Source organism: Peromyscus maniculatus, chromosome 7, assembly GCF_049852395.1.
Source record: "Peromyscus maniculatus bairdii isolate BWxNUB_F1_BW_parent chromosome 7, HU_Pman_BW_mat_3.1, whole genome shotgun sequence".
Lineage (NCBI taxonomy): Eukaryota > Metazoa > Chordata > Mammalia > Rodentia > Cricetidae > Peromyscus > Peromyscus maniculatus.
Genome location: NC_134858.1, coordinates 13556755 through 13575758, shown reverse-complemented (window position 1 = coordinate 13575758; position 19004 = coordinate 13556755).

Below are 19004 nucleotides of genomic sequence, written 5' to 3'. Positions count from 1 at the left end.
GTTACCAAAAGGATGGCCTCTCATAGTTATTGATTTAAAAGACTGTTTCTTTTCAATACCCTTACAAGAAAAAGACAGAGAAAGATTTGCTTTTACAGTGCCTACTTATAATAATTCTCAACCGGTTAAAAGATTTCAATGGAGGGTCCTCCCACAGGGAATGTTGAATAGCCCAACTCTGTGCCAATATTTTGTACAACAGCCATTGGAAGTGATACGTAAAAAATTTCCTAAATCTATAATTTATCATTATATGGACGATATTTTACTAGCTGACTCAAATGCAGATACTTTAGAAATAATGTTTGAAGAAGTAAAGAAAATTTTGCCTCGCTGGGGATTACAAATTGCTCCTGAAAAGATACAAAGAGGAGATTCTATTAATTATTTAGGATATAAAATAGAGCTACAAAAAATTAGACCCCAAAAGGTGCAAATTCGGAGAGATAGACTACAGACTCTTAATGACTTTCAAAGATTATTTGGAGATATTTCTCATCTACGAACTATTGTTGGGGTAAAAAATGATGAACTGACTAATTTGTTCAAAACCTTAGAAGGTGACAAGGACTTAAATAGTCCAAGAGAATTATCACCTGAAGCTGAGAAAGAATTAGCCTTGGTAGAAAAGAAAGTGCATGAAGGACACGTGAATCGTATTGATCCAAAGCTGGATTGCATTTTGGTTATCTTACCTTCAAGGCGTTCTCCTACTGGAATATTAATGCAGAGGGAAGATATTATATTGGAATGGATATTTTTACCAAATAAACCAAATAAAAAATTAAAAACTTATGTGGAAAAAATCTCTGACTTGATTTACAAAGGAAAAATGAGACTTCGTCAATTAGCAGGCATAGACCCAGCAGAAATTGTCGTACCATTAACTAAGGAGGACATTGAAAAATTATGGACAGAAAGTGAACCTTGGCAAAGAGCTTGCAGTAATTTTTTGGGAGAAATTAACAGCAAATATCCCAAAAGCAATAGAATTGATCTTATAAAGAGAGCTGATTGGATCTTGCCTCGAATTGTACGGCAAAAACCCATATCTGGAGTTCGTACATTTTATACAGATGCCAACAAAGAAGGAAAGGCAGGTTACAAATCAGAAAATTTAAGTAAAGTGGTTCAAAGTCCGTATAATTCAGTTCAAAAATCAGAATTGTATGCTATTCTGTTGGTATTAATGGATTTTTCAGAACCTCTCAACATAGTAACTGACTCTCAGTATGCTGAAAGAGTGGTGTTACATATTGAGACTGCAGAATTTATCCCTGATGCTTCAGAATTAACTTCACTATTTATTCAATTACAAGATACAATCAGGAAAAGGAATCATCCTTTATATATAACTCACATTCGATCCCATACTGGTCTGCCAGGCCCTCTAGCACAAGGCAATGAAGAGATTGATAAATTATTGATAGGAAATGTGCTGGAGGCCTCAGAATTTCATAAAAAACATCACGTTAATAGTAAAGGTTTAAAAAAGGATTTTTCCATAACCTGGCAACAAGCCAAAGAAATAGTAAAGAAATGTCCTACTTGTTCCTTCTACAATCAGACGCCATTACCAGCAGGATGTAACCCAAAGGGTACTCAGAGAAATGAAATCTGGCAGATGGACGTGTTTCACTTTGCAGAATTTGGAAAATTGAAATATGTACACCACACTATCGATACTTATTCAGGATTTCAATGGGCAACTGCTTTGAGTTCTGAAAAAGCTGATTCTGTAATCACTCATTTGCTAGAAGTTATGGCCATCATGGGTATACCTGCACAAATCAAAACTGACAATGCTCCATCATATGTCTCTGTTAAAATGAAACAGTTTTTTGCTTATTACAATATAAAGCATATTACAGGCATACCACATAATCCTACAGGTCAAGCAGTTATAGAAAGATCAAACAGAACTCTAAAGGATATGCTAAATAAACAGAAATGGGTAACAAAAACCCCCAGAAATAGACTGCATAATGCTCTTCTAACTTTGAATTTTCTGAATGCCAATGAGAAAGGAACAACAGCTGCAGAGAGACATTGGATAATAGAAAAAACTACAGAATTAAATCAGCCTATATACTTCAAGGATGTGCTGACCTCAGAATGGAAACCAGGGTATGTATTACATTGGGGACGTGGTTTTGCTTTTGTTTCTACAGGAGAAGATAAGCTGTGGGTACCATCAAAATTGATAAAGGTTCGATTTGAACAAGAGAGACCTCTTAATTAGAGGAGGTGATAGTTCATCAACCAGCATGAACATCCAATTTAAACTAACTTGTATCAATAAAACATGCCTTTTCATTTCATCAGATAATAACTTGCCAAAAAGGAACATCCCCAAAATTAGTCTTGGGGAAAGGTTTTTGTTTTTGTCTTTTAGGAGAATGAAGGTTAAGGAATCTGAAGAACACTGGACAAATGAGACAACTGAAGAAAAGGGACAAATCATCTATCCCAAGAAACAGAGTGAAACGGTATATGGGTATATATTATCTAAAAAAATTTTATGTCTTCCTAAATGTTTGTTTCTGCTTTTCTCTAAAGATTTAACACTATTGGTCTTCTAACAGTCCCAGTTCAATTAAAATTTAAAGCTGACTTTGGAGTTGGAGAATGGCTCTCTCCTTCTTTAAAATCAAGCATGTTGTTAAAAGGAAAATGCAAACTCCCTGTATCATGCCAGAATAAGAGCCATTTCTGCTATGGTACAGGACAAAAGCAAAATTAATTAAGGGACTATTCTATTACTAATCTCAACTCTTTGATTCTATTCTGATTCTTTAAACTGTTCTCAAAGTATAAATTTTATATCAAAATTTACAAGATTAATATATATATATACATTTTAAACTTTGTTAAGATATGAATGGTCACATAGAGTACTAACTAATTCTAGAAAAAAGGCTAGCTGCATATATATGTTTTTGTGTTCGAGTCTCTTATCAGTTTTCTGCAGGAAATCACGGCCTGGCCTAACACCAACTGAAGTCTCCAGAAAGAAGATGGGGCCCCACAACAACAACAATTCCACGTGGACAATAATAATATCATTAAGCTGACAAACATCATCCACAGATCAGCTTTGAACTACAAGGTGCTCAGAGCAATTTTGAGATGACTAGCTGAGATGATCCAGTCTCAAAGACTACTTGAATAAGGACTTGAGATAAACCCTGAACTTTGGCATTATACACAGACTGGATAATGAAGGATATAGTTACCTCTCCTAGAATTTGACAATTAACCTAAAATTTTTCTTTCAGGATAAAGAAAACTTCGCCCATACCCAGCAGGAAGCAATTTTAAGAATACGACGCCCACATTCCCAAAGAGGTGGTGTGGGGCGGGTGGTTTTTTGGTCTTTTTAATGGGTCTTGGGTCTGGGATAATTTTCAGTGTTTAGGGGGGTTGGTTACAAGTTATTGTCAAGGGTTAGGAAAAAGGCTAAGCAAAGGAGATTAGATTTAAGGTTCTTGTTTAAAAAAAAAAAAAGAAAAAGAAAAAAAAAAAAAAGAAAAGAAAAAGACAATTACTAATTTTAAATACTTTACATTGGATTGGATTGTTTTATATTGTATACAAATTTGAAATTGACATTGTTAGAAAATGCTATATGTATATTTCTAATTGTATTTATACCATTCATTTAACAATGTAATGCAAATTTCTGAACCTTGAATGTTATTATTATCAACTATTAGGATATAAAGAAATGAAAGTTAGTAGTTAGACATTACAATAGAACTTGTAGTCATATTAGATATGTTTTAAAAATTGAGCAGAGATGTTTTAGACAGGTCATCTTCAAACCCTTCAGAGATCTACAGAATATGGCATTTACAATGTTTTAATAACTTAGAAAATTTTTCTTTTTTGAGACATGTCGGCTCCTGGCAGTACCAATCTACTTTAGAGAAAATATGGGCATTGAAGAAACTGCATATGGAGTCAACTTTCATTCTGGCAAAAGTTAGCCACTGGACAACAAAGTATCCTGGAATCAACAGGACAAAATGGACAGACAGATCACGAAACAAGGGACTACTGATTCTTGCCAAAACAAGTGTGGTTATGACTTTATCAAAAGGCATCTTCTGAGGCCAGGACAATATGGCCCCATCCCTGAAGTGGCCTTCGCATCCGGAAAAGGTATGGTGCCCTTTTCTTCGAAGGCAGCTTAACAGGCAGAGGGCCGATGGATTCTGTTGTACAATGGAACAGCAGCTGAAAGCTCATGCCTCTCAAAAGTAGACTGGCATTTAATAGAGGGATGTGGAGAAGAAGGGGATGCTGAGATGAAGCCATATATACACAGCCAAGAAGAATGGACAGCTGAATTAAAAAACTGTCAACAATTTCCAGAATTTAAAATCCTGAATCATGACAGGACACTAGTGGAATTCAGGTGTTTCTGGTACGTGGACTGCTCTCACCCAATGTGAGGTTGAACTGTTGACCTTGTGTACATCCTACTTTACAAATGAGTCTGTCAGATACACTAAGCCTATAGGCTGAAGATGATGCCCCAACACTGCGGAGAAACCTCAGGTGACTGCCCAGGCAGCTGGCTGTTTCTGTCAACTCACAAAATTTTTTTTTGGAAGTTGCTTGCATGCACTTCCTGTTTTTATTTTTGTTAGCTAATATTATTCCCTTCTTGGGTCTCTGAGGGAGTTGAAGATTAGTTAGTTATGGTTGAAGATTAGTTAGTTATAGTTGAAAATTAATTAGGATAGAAAGTACGTTAGATACATCTTGGGATTACCAAAATAGGATAGATAATGGAATTATTTTCTCTGATTTGTCAAATACCTGTTTAGGTATTTATTACTTGTATATATTGTATATAGTTATTGTACTTTTGTATATAGTTTTTCTTTTGTTAGTCATAACCTTTTGCTTTTTTTCTTTTTATTAAAATAGAAAAGGGGAAATGTGGTGGTAATCTAATTGTATTGAAATATTATTTTGATTTGTACTGAAATATTAATTTGATTGTATGTTAATAAATAAAGTTGTCTGGGGGTCAGAGCTATTAGAGCCATAGCAAGAGTGTGGCGGTGGTGGCACACGCCCTTAATCCCATAGATATCTGTGTGTTCAGGGTCAGAGCTATTAGAGCCATAGCAAGAGTGTGGCGGTGGTGGCACACGCCTTTAATCCCATAAGATTTCTGTGTGTTCAGGGATACAGCCAGCATTGGAGACATATGCCTTTAAGACCTAGGGGGCTGTACATTCAGACAGTGACGAGGCAGTCATGTGTTTGGGTTTACAACCAATGAGAAGGCAGAACAACATACTTTAAATATACGAACCGACAGGAAGTAGGTCTCTTTTCGCGAAGCTGGGACAGCAGGAGGAAGGGTGAGATTTTAGCTCTGAGCTCTGACTTCTCGGCCTTCTCTTTTACATTGTTTCTGTGTTTCTTATTTAATAAGACGGTTGGTTACATCTACATCTAATAGTTGTTTTATTTCTGACTGATTTGATTGATCGATTTGATTGATCCAAACCTTTGGGAAACCCGATCATTTGTAACCATAGGTCTGTGTTACCTGTTGGCTTTCTTATTGACATTTTCTTTACTTCTGCATTCATGGTCATTTTCTCAAAGTCCTCTTCCATATCACCAGCACACTTGTCCAAGGTAGCACTTTTCATTGGATCTAGTGAAAATGATGTTCTTGATACTGTATTTTACAACCTCCTGGTAATGTTCCATCATTATAACACATTCCATTTTTTTTTTAGTAATTTATTTAACTTTATTTTGTGTGCATTGGTGTGAAGGTGTCAGATGCCCTGGAACTGGAGTTACAGACAGTTGCGAGCTGCCAACACATTCTGTTTTTAATCTCAGTAGTTCACTTTCTGTGATTTTATGAGCATAATTATAGGGTTTATATGATCATTCCTCTTGAGAGCACTGAACAGGTGTCATGATTGCTACCTGGATCAGGTGAGTTAGGAGGGTCTCCTCTTGCAAAAGGTCATGATCATAGTACTTTTGTTTTGTTTGTTTGCACACATAATCTCCTTCTAGGATTCTGAAGATGTGCTTGGGTAGGATCTATTGTTCTAAAGACCTTGTAGCTCTTGTATTTGTTCTGGTTCAAACTGCAAGCTCTATGGGAAGTGATCTGTGAAGTCCCCCTAATATCATGTACTTACACAGACTTTGTGCCATAAAATAAGCCATTGAACCTCACACTCTGAGCACAAGAAACATGAGAAAATTAATTTCCACAAAGCAAGGCTGACAGGACTACATTCTGACTGTTGATATTTATGTTGTGAAAACCAGAACTCTTGGGACAAGTATGCCACTGTGGGACCCTGACCTCTCCTCTTCCATCCAATATGCACAAAACAGAGAGAATACTATCACAGAGAAGAATCCTTGATCTGAACCCCACAATGAGTGGCTGACAATGACGTTGTTGCTACCTGACTCAGAAGCAGCCTGGGTCTAGGAAGCGCATCATAAGGAAAGCAGAGCACCTTTCTACACACTTCTTTGCAAGATTTGGTTTGTGCTTATGAATTGTAACTTTGATCTGTTTCTACATTTCTCATAGAGAAGACACTTTGCATTCTAATTTGGACAACAACACACTTTAAAAAAATTAGGTCCTGTACATTTTTATTATTTCTTTTATTTTTGAGATTATAATATAATTATGTCACTTCCCCTCCCCTTCCTCCCTCCAAACTCTCCTATATGACCTCTTTGCTCTTTTGCAAATCCATGGCTTCTTTTTTCATTAACTGTTATTGCATATAATCTTAAATACATCAATACAACCTGCTCAGTGCGGATAATGTTACTTGAATATATGTTTTCAGGATGGACCATCTGGTATTAGCTAACCACATGGTAGGCTCTTTCCCAAGGAAGACTATTTCTCCTGCTCTCAGCATTTCCTAGCTTCTTATTGTTCTTTGGGTGGGATTGAGGCCTCCAATCCATGTTAGCATGTCTATGTTGTTGTGGGATATTTTGAAGGCACTGTGACACTTCAGGCTTTCAATAAAGTTCATCTTGAGTCAGGGGGTAGAGCTAGCAACTAGCTGATCAGGATTAGCCATAGAGAAGCTGGCTGTAGATGTAACCAATCGTCTTTTTAAAATAAGAAACACAGAGCCAATGTAAAAGAGAAAGCCGAGAGGTCAGAGCTCAGAGATAAAAATCTTACCTCCTGCAGTGCTCCTAGCTTCCCCCTTAAACCACGTTAGAAATTGAAGTCTCTGGCTGGGTTCCAGAACAGCTTGTGCAAGGTCCCGCCAGTCCTGTGGTATAATCCTATTATATGTTGACCAAGAGTTTAACATTTGCTTTACATATGGGGAATGCATGCCATAAGATACTATTGCCTCCTTAAACCTTTTAAAATCCATCAGTTCAATTGGAGCCCAAATATTTTGTGTAGCCATTTGATCAAGCATCTGCTGTATGGTTAGGATACAATTAGGATAGAGGAGACACACAGGAAGGAAAGGATAGGGGGACTAGAGTTTGAGTTTCCTTTTGGTTCTGGGACTAGGGAAGACATGCATGTCTTGCAGTATGTCTCGGTAAAAGGCAAGGTCAGTTAATTGCTACTCAACCTCTCTGAGCTAGCAGGTTAGCATCTCAGCATTTAACTCTTCAGTCCTACTGATAAATAGAAGGGTAAACTTAATTTAAACCTACATATCATGACTGAAGCAGAGCTGGTACCTCAAATCCAAATGCCCTGCCAGACTGAGGCCTGAGTGGCCAGTGGGGCTCTGTCTATGGGGCCATAGGGCTACAGAAAATAATTAAAGTATCAGTAGATTCATGTGTATCTGCTAAGCTGATAGAAAAACATAATATTGTCCTTGTCCTTTGATCAGTTCATGGTTAGGCAATCATATTGGTGAGACACATTGGGTGTAGCTTCTGATGTTGCTGGACTATACAGCTTCTGACATTCCTGAGAGACACAATTTCATTTTCTGAAGTGATTAAGTAGCGTGTTTTCATCTATCTAGGTTTAGGGGACATAATTTTGTGTAAAATTCAGACACCAATCCTAATACTATTATGCAAAGCACACTGAATTCTGTTTGTCCCATTTCTGCCTAGTTTGCTCAGTGCAGATTTAGCCACATTTCCCAACACACTTGATGTTCAGTTGCATGTTAGGGCATTGGTGACTCTTTTATTTATCTAGCAATAACTGAAAAAAAAGGGGAAGTTGCGATAATGTCTGTTGTCATTTGTAGCACCACATAATTGAGATCAAAATATTGTTAACCAGGAACATATTTAAGCAGACATTAAAAGATCATTCCATCTACTTTGTTTCTGATAGATTTTATTTTTAGAGAAAATCTTACCCCAAATTGGTATCTATGAAAACATTTGGCTATACTATTAGTAAATATACCTTCTTTTCCCTTCCCTCCTGAGTGCTTCTCTAAGATAAGAATTTTGAGGACCATTTTACAGAACCTCTCATACCACATTTATACTCTAGACATTTCATGAGTGGAAAATCATATCACCAATTTGAGTAATTACCCATGCCTACATTCCCTCTTAAAATAAAAAGCTGCTTACTTGAATTTATTCTGTGGTTAATCACAGATGAGGCTCACTTCAGTGAGCATATTCTCCAGGTCAGAGGATATCCAAAGACTGCAATGTTCATTGTACTGTGCTGGGATAAGCATTAAGGAGAAGGACTGCCATAGCCCAGAACAGGACATTAGCCTAATTGCCACGTAGCATTGAAGAGAACCATGAGATCTTCCTGAACATGGAAGAAAACTGTCATCAATTCTACAAAGTTTCCAATAGTCACTCAGGTATCACTTGCATCATTACATAATCCCAAAATATATCTGGAAACTGCTTTTGCTAAAGATCATTGGCATGTCACTTAGACCCAGAAGTTAACTAAAAGAGAGATGGAAGCCTTCTCTCTTTGCCTTCATTGTGTGACTGTCTCCTTCAGTTTGGGTATCTATTTATCTCTACAGGTCAACATGTTAATTGCTCAAGAACTAACTGACTAACACATTCTATTTGTATTCTGGTGGGACCAAGAATGAAGGCAAACAGATGTGTCATCCTCAGAAATGTGGACGATCCCATAAAGGACAAAACCTGGGTGTTTGGACCACCCCCAAGTGAAAGCAATGACCTAAGAGAATTGGGCTGCTCCCTGGATCAGACCTTCTGAGAACTACCTTTTTCCCCCAAGTAAAGACCTCTGTGGACCACCAGGCAGGACTGTATCAAAGATGGGAAAATGGGAAAGACTGTAGCTGGAAGTTTCTCTGGTCCTGCTAGCTCTGCAGTCTAGAAAAATCTCTCCTTCCCATGTCCCTCAGCTACTTGGTCCCAAGTAAACAAACAGAGGCTTATACTAATTATAACTGCTCAGCCTTTAGCTCAGACGTATTACTGACTAGCTCTTACACTTAAATTAACCTGTAATTCTTATTTATGTTTAGCCATGTGGCTTGGTACCTTTTCTCAGTTCTGCCTTGTCATCTTGCTTCCTCTGTGTCTGGCTGGTGACTCCTGACTCAACCTTCCTCTTCCCAAAATTCTCCTAGTTGCTTGCCGCACCTATGCTTCCTGCCTGGCAAATGGCCAATCAGCATTTTATTAAACCAGTTTACAAAAGCATTTTCCCACAGCATTTCCCCTTTTCTGTCTAAACAAAAGGGAAGGTTTTTAACTTTAACAGTAAAATTGCAGATAATCAAATAGTTATCAAGCAAGAATCACAGTCATAATATCTAGTCTATTCATATTTGCCAAATTAAAGAAAATATTCTATCTATCCTATAATTATGAGTCTAAAGTTTCATATCTAATTTATCTTTTATCATAACCAAGGAAAATTATAACTATCTAGTCTTCAACTACATCAAAAACCTCAGAAGGATATAATATTACCTAAGTAAACTGGAAATGCATTGCAAGCAACTTCCAGAATTCTGGAAATGACAGAGACAGCTGCCTTCCTGAACAGTCATCCAAAGTTCCTCTGTAACCTTTGGGAATCCATCTGCAGCCTATAGGTCTAGAGTTTTTCAGTCACTTCTCCTTGTGTCCTGTAGAATATTTGGCAGTCTTCTCTACAAAGCAGGAACATGAAGAACCATTTTGCCTTGCAAAGTTCAGTGGTCACCTTCCTATGGGTCCTGCATGTCTAGTTTACATAACATATTATCAGCAGCCCAGGCAAAAGGAGTTTCTTGCCCAAATGGCTATTTTTGCCATGCAGGACTGTAACAAGCCTGGGGAGATGGGAAGGACCTGGCTTTGTCCTGACCCTTCTTCTTTTTAATGATAAAGATCTTGACAGTGCTACAAAGAGACTTAGGGCCACTGGAACCTTTCATCTGTTCCTCTTTCTCTCTGCATTTCACATGAATCTCTGTAATTGGTTAACTGGAGATATGTGGTTGAGTATAGCCTGTGAGTCTGTAGCATCCCAAGGTTTTGGCTTAAAATGTCCACTTAGAATTCTAGCTCAGATCTCTCCTTCATAAGTTTTCCATTTTCTTTCCTACAAATCTCCCATATTAAAACAATGTGATGGCTACTACATTAGTCAGAGTTCTCTAGAGTTACAGAACTTATAGAGTGACTCTCTCTCTCTCATATATATATATATATGTATATATATATATATATATATATATATATATGAAGAGAATTTATTGGAATGACTTAGAAGCCGCAGTCCAACTAATCAAACAGTAGCTAGTTATGAACAGAAAGTCCAAGAATCTAGTAGTTGCTCAGTACCATGAGGTACCATGAGGGATCTCAGCTCATCTTCTGTGTATGTTGGAATCTTAGCGAAATAGGCTCCAATGCCAGTGCAGGAATAGTTATGCTGACAAGGCAAGAGCAAACAGGCAAAGAACTAAACAAAACCACTCTTCTTCCATTGTCCTTATATAGGCTTCCAGCAGAAGGTGTGGCCCAGATTAAAGGTGTGCCTTCCAGCCTCAAGGTCTGGATTAAAGGCGTGTTGTTCTCCTGCCTCAAGATCCACATCACAAGTGTGCCCTCCATTTCTGTATTGTAGCTCATTCTAGATATAGTCAAGTTGTCAACCAAAACTAGCCATCACAGCTACTTTTCAATACTTGAGATAAATATCAAGTTTTCAATACCATTATATAAATTGCCATGTTTGGAGAGTATGAAGTCCAGGCCCCAGGGTGATAGAAAGTGGTCTTGGGCTGACAGCTTTACACCCACAGAAGAGAAATAAAATTTCCTCAGTGTCTTAGTAAGGATTTCTATTGCTGTCAAAACACACCATGACCATGGAAACTCTTGTAAGGAAAATATTTAATTGGGGTGGCTTGCTTACAGTTTCAGAGGTTCAGCCCATTATCATCATGATGGAGATCATGGTGGTATGAAAGCAGATGTGGTGCTGCAGTAGTAGCTAAGATTTCTACATCTTGCAGGAAAATGAAAGTTGACTGAGACACCGGGTGGTATCCTGAGCATAGGAAACCACAAAGCCCCCCCACCCTCACAGTGACACACTTCCAACAAAGTTACCCCTCTTAATAGTGCCACTCCCTGTGATATTATGGGGCTAATTACATTTAAACTACCACACCTAGGCTGAGCAGGACTATCTACATTTCTAATCACTGATGAGATGCATGCTAACAGTGGATACCCTCCTACTAAGTGAAACTGGTCATGCTTTCCACTCACTGTCTTGAAGGAGTAAAGCACACTATGTCTGAGAAGTGCTCATACCCAGGGTCTTGTGATGTTAACCAAACCTCCACCACTGAGCTGCCTCCAGACCAATAAATAGAGCATGCAAGTTTGTGAACTTGTGAAAGTCATTAGCTGATTAAGTTTGTCCTTATACCCTGACCATCATATCCTATTGTAAATTTATGATGCTCTGCGGAATGTGCTCAGCTGTAAAGAACTCAGCTACTCTGAGGATTGACACATTTCCTCTGGACCTACAGTGATCTGAATTAAAGGGTCAGTCTTCCCCATAAATCCCACACTTGAGGTTAAGAGACATTTTTTTCCAATTAACCACCTATATCATACTTTACCAGGAATCAACACTGAGCCCCAAGTAACAAGATAGAACTCACTAGAATAAAGTTTATGAAGGAAAGCTTAAAATTAGCATTCATATAAAAGGAAGATATAATTTTCATCTCTCATAGCATGGGGAAAGCCTTAGAATACATGTGAAGGAAAACATTCTGCCTCCATACAAAGTCTCTATTTGGTACTTCAAGACTCATTACCAAATTCACATATGGAAGTGTATGACTCATTTCTTTGAAGACTCCTGAGCTATAGTATGGAGTATGTAAAACTACAAAGACAAGCTCACTTCACATTGATGTTTTCATTTTTAATCAAAAATATACCATACAAAGTTTCAAAACGTGTTATAAAAATTTGGATGTGAGTTGATCTATGCTTCATTTAAATCCGTGGGTACTTAGAGACAGGTGTGAGCTAGAGTTACTGAGAATAATTCAACTGACTGGGCCAGCCAAGGTTCTGGATAGTCACACAATAATATTGAACAAGTTATGAAAGTTCCTCCTCTCATAGGTTTTACATAGTATGTAAAATAGTTGTGAAAAGTGTGGATGTCAAAGAGCCATGAACTGAAGGATAGCAGTGTGGTAGAGTGACTGAGGGCACCTGCCATGTGGATGTTCACAGAAGGCCTTCCGGAATGTGTATTGCCTCACCTGACAAATCTGAGAACAGAAGTTGTGCAGTGCTGAGAGACAGAGCTGTAGATCTGGACTGACCATAAACCCAAGCACATGAAGACCTAAGAATATCTGTGGCAAGAACAGCGAGAAGCCTGGAATAGGAAAGGGTCAGAAATGTGAGCAGTGCTAGCAGTGGAATGTTCTCTCTCAAAATCATCACTAGACAGAGGGGGAGAATGAAAGGAAACTTGTTTCGAAACAACAAGGCCATGGCTTTTCCTGCAAACAGCTAAGATTCTTAGGTGGAAAGTCACTTAGAAACCAGAAATAGAGACCAGCTTCCCTGGAACAACAGAGTGAAGAGGAAGCTGGGAGCTAACGACGAAAGAGGAGGTGTGCCGGGCTCTCGGGCTGTGTTAGCAGGTTGGACATCTTTGTCCAGATTGAGAAAATGTGCCGCCTCAGAGCTGAGGAGGTAGAAAAACTACCTTTCCGGGAAAAGAAATTAGAACAAAGTGCCCTGTCAGTCCTGTTGCTCTAACCATGAGCAGTGGGACCGGCCATCAGGACCCAAACTGCAAAGTTGCCCATGCCAAAAGCAAGGAGCTTCCCCAGCTCCTGGTGAAAAGAGACACAAATGTGATCAAGTGAAAAGACAGTCAGAACGCCTCTCAGTTCCATGTGGGACACTAGACCTGTCCTGGGACTCACCTCTCCTGATCCTTCATTGCCCACTCTGCAATAAAGCAGTGAGAAGAGGCCTGTTCTCCACTGCTTACGAGTGTATGAAAACTGTAGGGAGCAGCTGACACATATGTATTTTATAAATGTTTGCTAAGATTGCCATCTGGGTTATATGTTTAGGAAATCAATTGGCTGCTATGTGGAGAATTTTTTGTTTTATTAGCATGTATTAATTATACATAATAATAGGCTTCATTATGACTTTTTAATACTCCCATACAATGTATGCTTATTGTATTCATCTCTTGCTATGCTCTCTTGTCGGCCCTCTCCCTCTTTCTCTCCCTGTGATGCTCCCCTTACCTCTCTTCCCACTCTCACCGGGTAACTATATACAAATCCTCAGAGAACAGAGAGGGGTTCGGCCCCCGGAGCTCGTTGTCCTCAGAGAACAGAGAGGGGTGAGGACCCCGGAGCTCGTTGTCCTCAGAGAACAGAGAGGATTGAGGACCCCGGAGCTCGTGGTCCTCAGAGAACAGAGAGGGGTGCGGCCCCCGGAGCTCCTTGTCCTCAGAGAACAGAGACGGGTGAGGCCCCTGGAGGTCGTGGTCCCCACATCAGTGCACGGTGTTGAAAGGCCCAACTTTGTGTACCTCTAGTGTAGGTAATCACAACTGTTATGAGTTCAAGAACACACCGGCCACATCATGCTAGACTTTATATCACACTCAACCTTCCTTCAGCTCGTATAGCCTTTCTTCCTCTTCCTCCATGAGTCTCTGTGAGGATGGGCACTCAGTTATCCCTCAGTTTCTGTATTTTGACCAGTTATGAATCTCTTCAGTCACCACTGACCATTGTAAAAAATAGGATTTTCTGAACAAAGTTGAAAATACTATCCCATGGGTACAAACATGGTTATTTAGAAAGAAGTCTGTTGGGCAAATCATGTCCTAAAGAGAAAATTTTAAGCTAAGGGGTCACAGTGATATTACATTCTAGGACCACCAGATATATAGGTGCTACTCAAATACAGTAGCAGACATTGTACATGCCTTTTTTCTCATGGCACTGTTTTGTATATCTCAAAATAGAAAATTTGATGAGCATAGTCTACTATTATTGGATCCCAAAGGTTAACAATATTTTTTTTTTACTATCACCAACTATCATGTCAGTGTTCGAATATCCTGACTTGTTTCATAAATTTAATAATAGTTGGTTCAGTTAAACACAAAAATAAAATCTTTCCCTCACAGATATTTAGTGCTTCTGAGATCTCTTTTCAGTCTGTAGATTTTTCCCAGTCTCTATCTCTCAGCTCAGTGTCTCGATTTCTCTCTGCCTGCCTGTCTCCTGATTGTTATGTATGCCTATGTGGAATGAGACCCCTACATTCTTACCAGGGGAATGGGAGATACATCACCTCTGTTGGTTTCCCAGCTTCAGGGACTCTCTTCCTATAATGTCTATTAAGTGTTGGAACTTGTAATCATGAGCATTCTGAAGTCTATGTTTATTACTCCCTTTCCCACTTTCATTTGACTCTTATATTTTCTTCTCTTCTATCATCCTCACTCTGTTCAGCTAAACTCTTCCCGGGAAACTTCTTACCTTGCAATTTTTCTGAGGACAGTTGATTTCTGGGTCCTCCAGTGTTCCAGCACTGTCATCCCTCACTCTCAAGGAAAGGACGAGATACAATGTTTCTTTCTCAAGGCCCATATAACCCCAAGACCCTGTGGATAACCTGAGGATTCTTCAGATTTGGGTGTTGAAAGTATCTCTTTTTCTCCTGTTTGGTTAAGCATACAGTTACTGGTGATTCATGGATGCTTGTGCTAAGTAGTAGATCCTCCATGACCCACTTGTATTTTGGTTTGGGGAAATATCATATATCAGAATTTTGGGAGAGATTGAATAACTAACTAACCCCATATTTTCTCTGTAGTCATTTCCAATCATAACAATTACTCTGAAATACTAGAAGAAAAGCATAAAAACAACTGTGTATAGAAAATGAACCTTACAGAAATTAGGAAATTCATATTCTCAAATGCATAGTCTTCTCACTATGAAGATACTGACCCTCTCAGCATTTGGACTAAGACTGCAATTGTTGTTTGTCTATTGTTATGAAGAGATGAGATGGTTGGGTGGCTAAAAAGAGATCTGTTGAGTAGTGAAGGGGACTATGAACTCTTTTGTCTCTTTATTTACTCTAGTTGGCTGAAATAAACTATTTTGGGTGCATAATAAATCTGGTACCAGTCTACATTTACCTGGAGAAACAAACACTGAAGTGAAGACATGTGATGGGTGATATCGCTCTGTGTGCTGTGAGTGTGTTGCTCTAATTGGTTGATAAATAAAATGCTGTGATTGGCCAGTAGCCAGGCAGGAAGTATAGACAGGATAAGCAGACAAGGAGAATTCTGGGAAGGAAAAACAGAACTGAGAAGACGCCAGCCCACAGTCCAGGGAGCAGCATGTAATGGTACACAGGTAAAGCCATGAAAAATGTGGCAACATATAGATTAACAGAAATGGGCTGAGTTTAAGTGAAAGAGCTAGTCAGTGGTAGGCCTGAGCTAATGGCCAAGCAGTTTTAATTAATATAAGCCTGTGTGTGTTTATTTGGATCAGAGCAGCTGCAGGACTGATGGGTGAGAGAGATTTGCCCTGACCATGGCCCAGGTGTGACACAGGAATACTCCAGCTACAGACATGTGTTTCCTTTAATACTAAGGTAGATCTTCATGAGGGCATTTTTCAGAGTCTCTCATAGAACTCAGGGATGCAATATGAGATTTCTTATGTTTAATTTACTTCAGTGAATCTACAGCAGAGGAAATCCCTAAATCCTGCATCTGTGCCCATTGACTGCAAGATGAACAGTATCCTGGTTTAAGCAGAGATTACCTATATTCTAAACAGCTGAAGAAAGAAAAGGACATCTTGGGCACCCATCACTTAGCTAAGGAAGGTGAGAAAACCATGTGTGGGAAACCTTGACTTTACTCTTCCTTCTCTTTGAGAATAGGTGAAATCAAAGTGAATGGTGAGGACCTTGGACAGTCAGATGTACCAGTCTTTTTCTTTTGGGCCACCAACCAGCTCCAAAATCATGACACAGAGACTTATTAGTTATGAATGCTCAGTTTAGCTGAGGATCAATTCAGGCTAGCTCTCTTAAATTAACTTGCTTCTCTTTATCTACCTTTTGCCTTCGGGCTTTTTACTTTTCTTTCCTTCTGTCTATCTTACTTTCACTGCTTCTGTCTGGTTGGCTGGTGGCTGCCTGGCTTCTTACCCTGGGCATGTCTCTTGTTCTCTCCTTAGTCTTTCATTCTTCCTTGAACCTAGATTCCTTCTCCTATTTATTCTCTCTACCTGCCAGCCCCATTATCCTTTCTATACCTAGCTATTGGCCATTCAGGTTTTTATTAGACCAATCAGGTGCCTTAGGCAAGCAATGTGAAATAAATGCAATACATCATTACACAATTAAACAAATGCAGCATAAACAAAAGTAACACACCTTTACACAGTTTAAGTAATATTTCTCAGCATAAACAAATGTAACACATCTTTACCTAGTTAAATATTCCTCAACAGTCAGATGTGGAGCCCTCCCTGGGGAACTGACACTAGAGTCAAGAAGAGAATGTGGCATCCACAAACGGCATTGAATTTTAGCAGGGACTCCATCTAGAAGACAGATTAAGTGCAGCGAGGCCACCGAGTCACACTGATAACATTCATTGTATTAGTTTTAGTTTCTTCAATTTCCTTTTAGTTAAAAACTATGCTTGGACATTTTGCTCTCTTTAATCCATTTTTATTAATGTTAAATTAATTATTTACATTTAATTTATTGGAAGTGAAATGTTTAATTTTAAAACCCTAATACATTAGTACTGCTTGAATAAATAATATCTGGTAACTATTAAAGTTCATTCAAAATGTGCTAGTGATTGAATTTTGTGATTAAAACTCTTGAAATCTCACAAATTGAAACAAAAATACAGTCTGTTTTTAAAAATCTCAAAACTCCAACACATTCACAAAACATGTCCTGGCCTTGGTTCTACCTCCATTGCTGTGTTTAGAAGTCTACAAACTGATTCTCAGAATCCAATTCAGAATGGAAAGGATATCAGAGGAAGGACAGTCTACTGTCCAAGGATGGGAGTAGAATCCTAAAAATGCACAGCAAGATATGCTGTTTGCAAGATAAGTTTGAGTTAACTCTACACAAAGCTAAGAAACAAACTAGGTAACAATACAGAGCCCTATCCCATTCAGTCATCACCTTGTCATTTTTCTGTAAAAATAGCTTTGACTGACTTTGGAACAGACATAAGAGAAAAAGGAAGCATGTATAAAATTAGTAGATGCTCACAATGCAAACTAAATCTTTTCATTATATAACGGAGACTTCATAATGAATAGTTATACATGTTACTCTTTTATTTTAATGGTAAATTTTGCCAGTTTATAAATCAATCTCAATAAGATTTAAATTTCTGGCTGAGCAGGGCAATTGACTTCTGGGCAGTTACAAACACAATACTTCATCTAGGCCAGTCAGCTGGACTGCTTCAGCCCAGGGTCCCCCACTTCTGTGTGACAAACAATCCCCATGCTTACTTCCTCTTTGCCCTAGATTTTCTGTATTTTTTTCCCTGCCACATTCTTCCCCACCCAGTGTCCTCACAAATCCTAGCTTTTTCTTAAGACTGAGCTCCTCATCAAGTCGCTTGTTCTGGCCACTGCTGCATCCCCAGGACCCGCGTCACTGCTGCACACTCACTACTACTTGCTGGGCTTTCTATTTGTCTCCTTCCAGTGAACGTGTTCCTTGTAAAGTCCTCTCGTTGATGGCCCAGTGTCTTTACTTGAATTGGATTAGCTGCCTCAGAGAAGCACCATTCAGCTTATCATTGCTGTCTGACTTATTTGTTTGCTTTTCAGTAAGCAGTCCACCCCTGGAGAGAAGTCAGGATATTACATTTGACTCTGGTCTTTTGCTCAATCCAATGCTAATCTTTAAGCAACTAGTTGGCTATATCAACAAAAGAAAACTGTAACCAATTGCTGTTATTACCACATCAGACAACCTGGCAACACCTTTTCTTGGAGTACAATCATGATCTCCAAAATAAAACCTTCCTTTTCTTTTCATTCTGTTTATCCTCTTCACACAACAGGGAAACTTTTAAAAATGTGCACAAATCGTACCATCTTTTCCCACTTAGGTTGAGTAATGTTCTGGTTTCACTTCTGTGGCTGTGATAGAAATCTCCTGACGGCAAGCAACTTAGGGGAGGCAGATGTGTTTTAGTTTATTAGTCCGTATTATAGGCAACAATTGGAGGGCTATCACAGCAGCAAGAACTTGAAATGACTCAATTCATTGCATCCATAATCAAGAGTGGAGAGAAATGAATGAACACATGCCTGCTTGCTTACACTCAGCTTGACTTCTCTTATATAGTTCAGAACCCCTTGCTTAGGGAACTGTGCTACCCACGGTGGGATGGGACTTAATTAACTTAAGTCAATTACCAACAGACATGC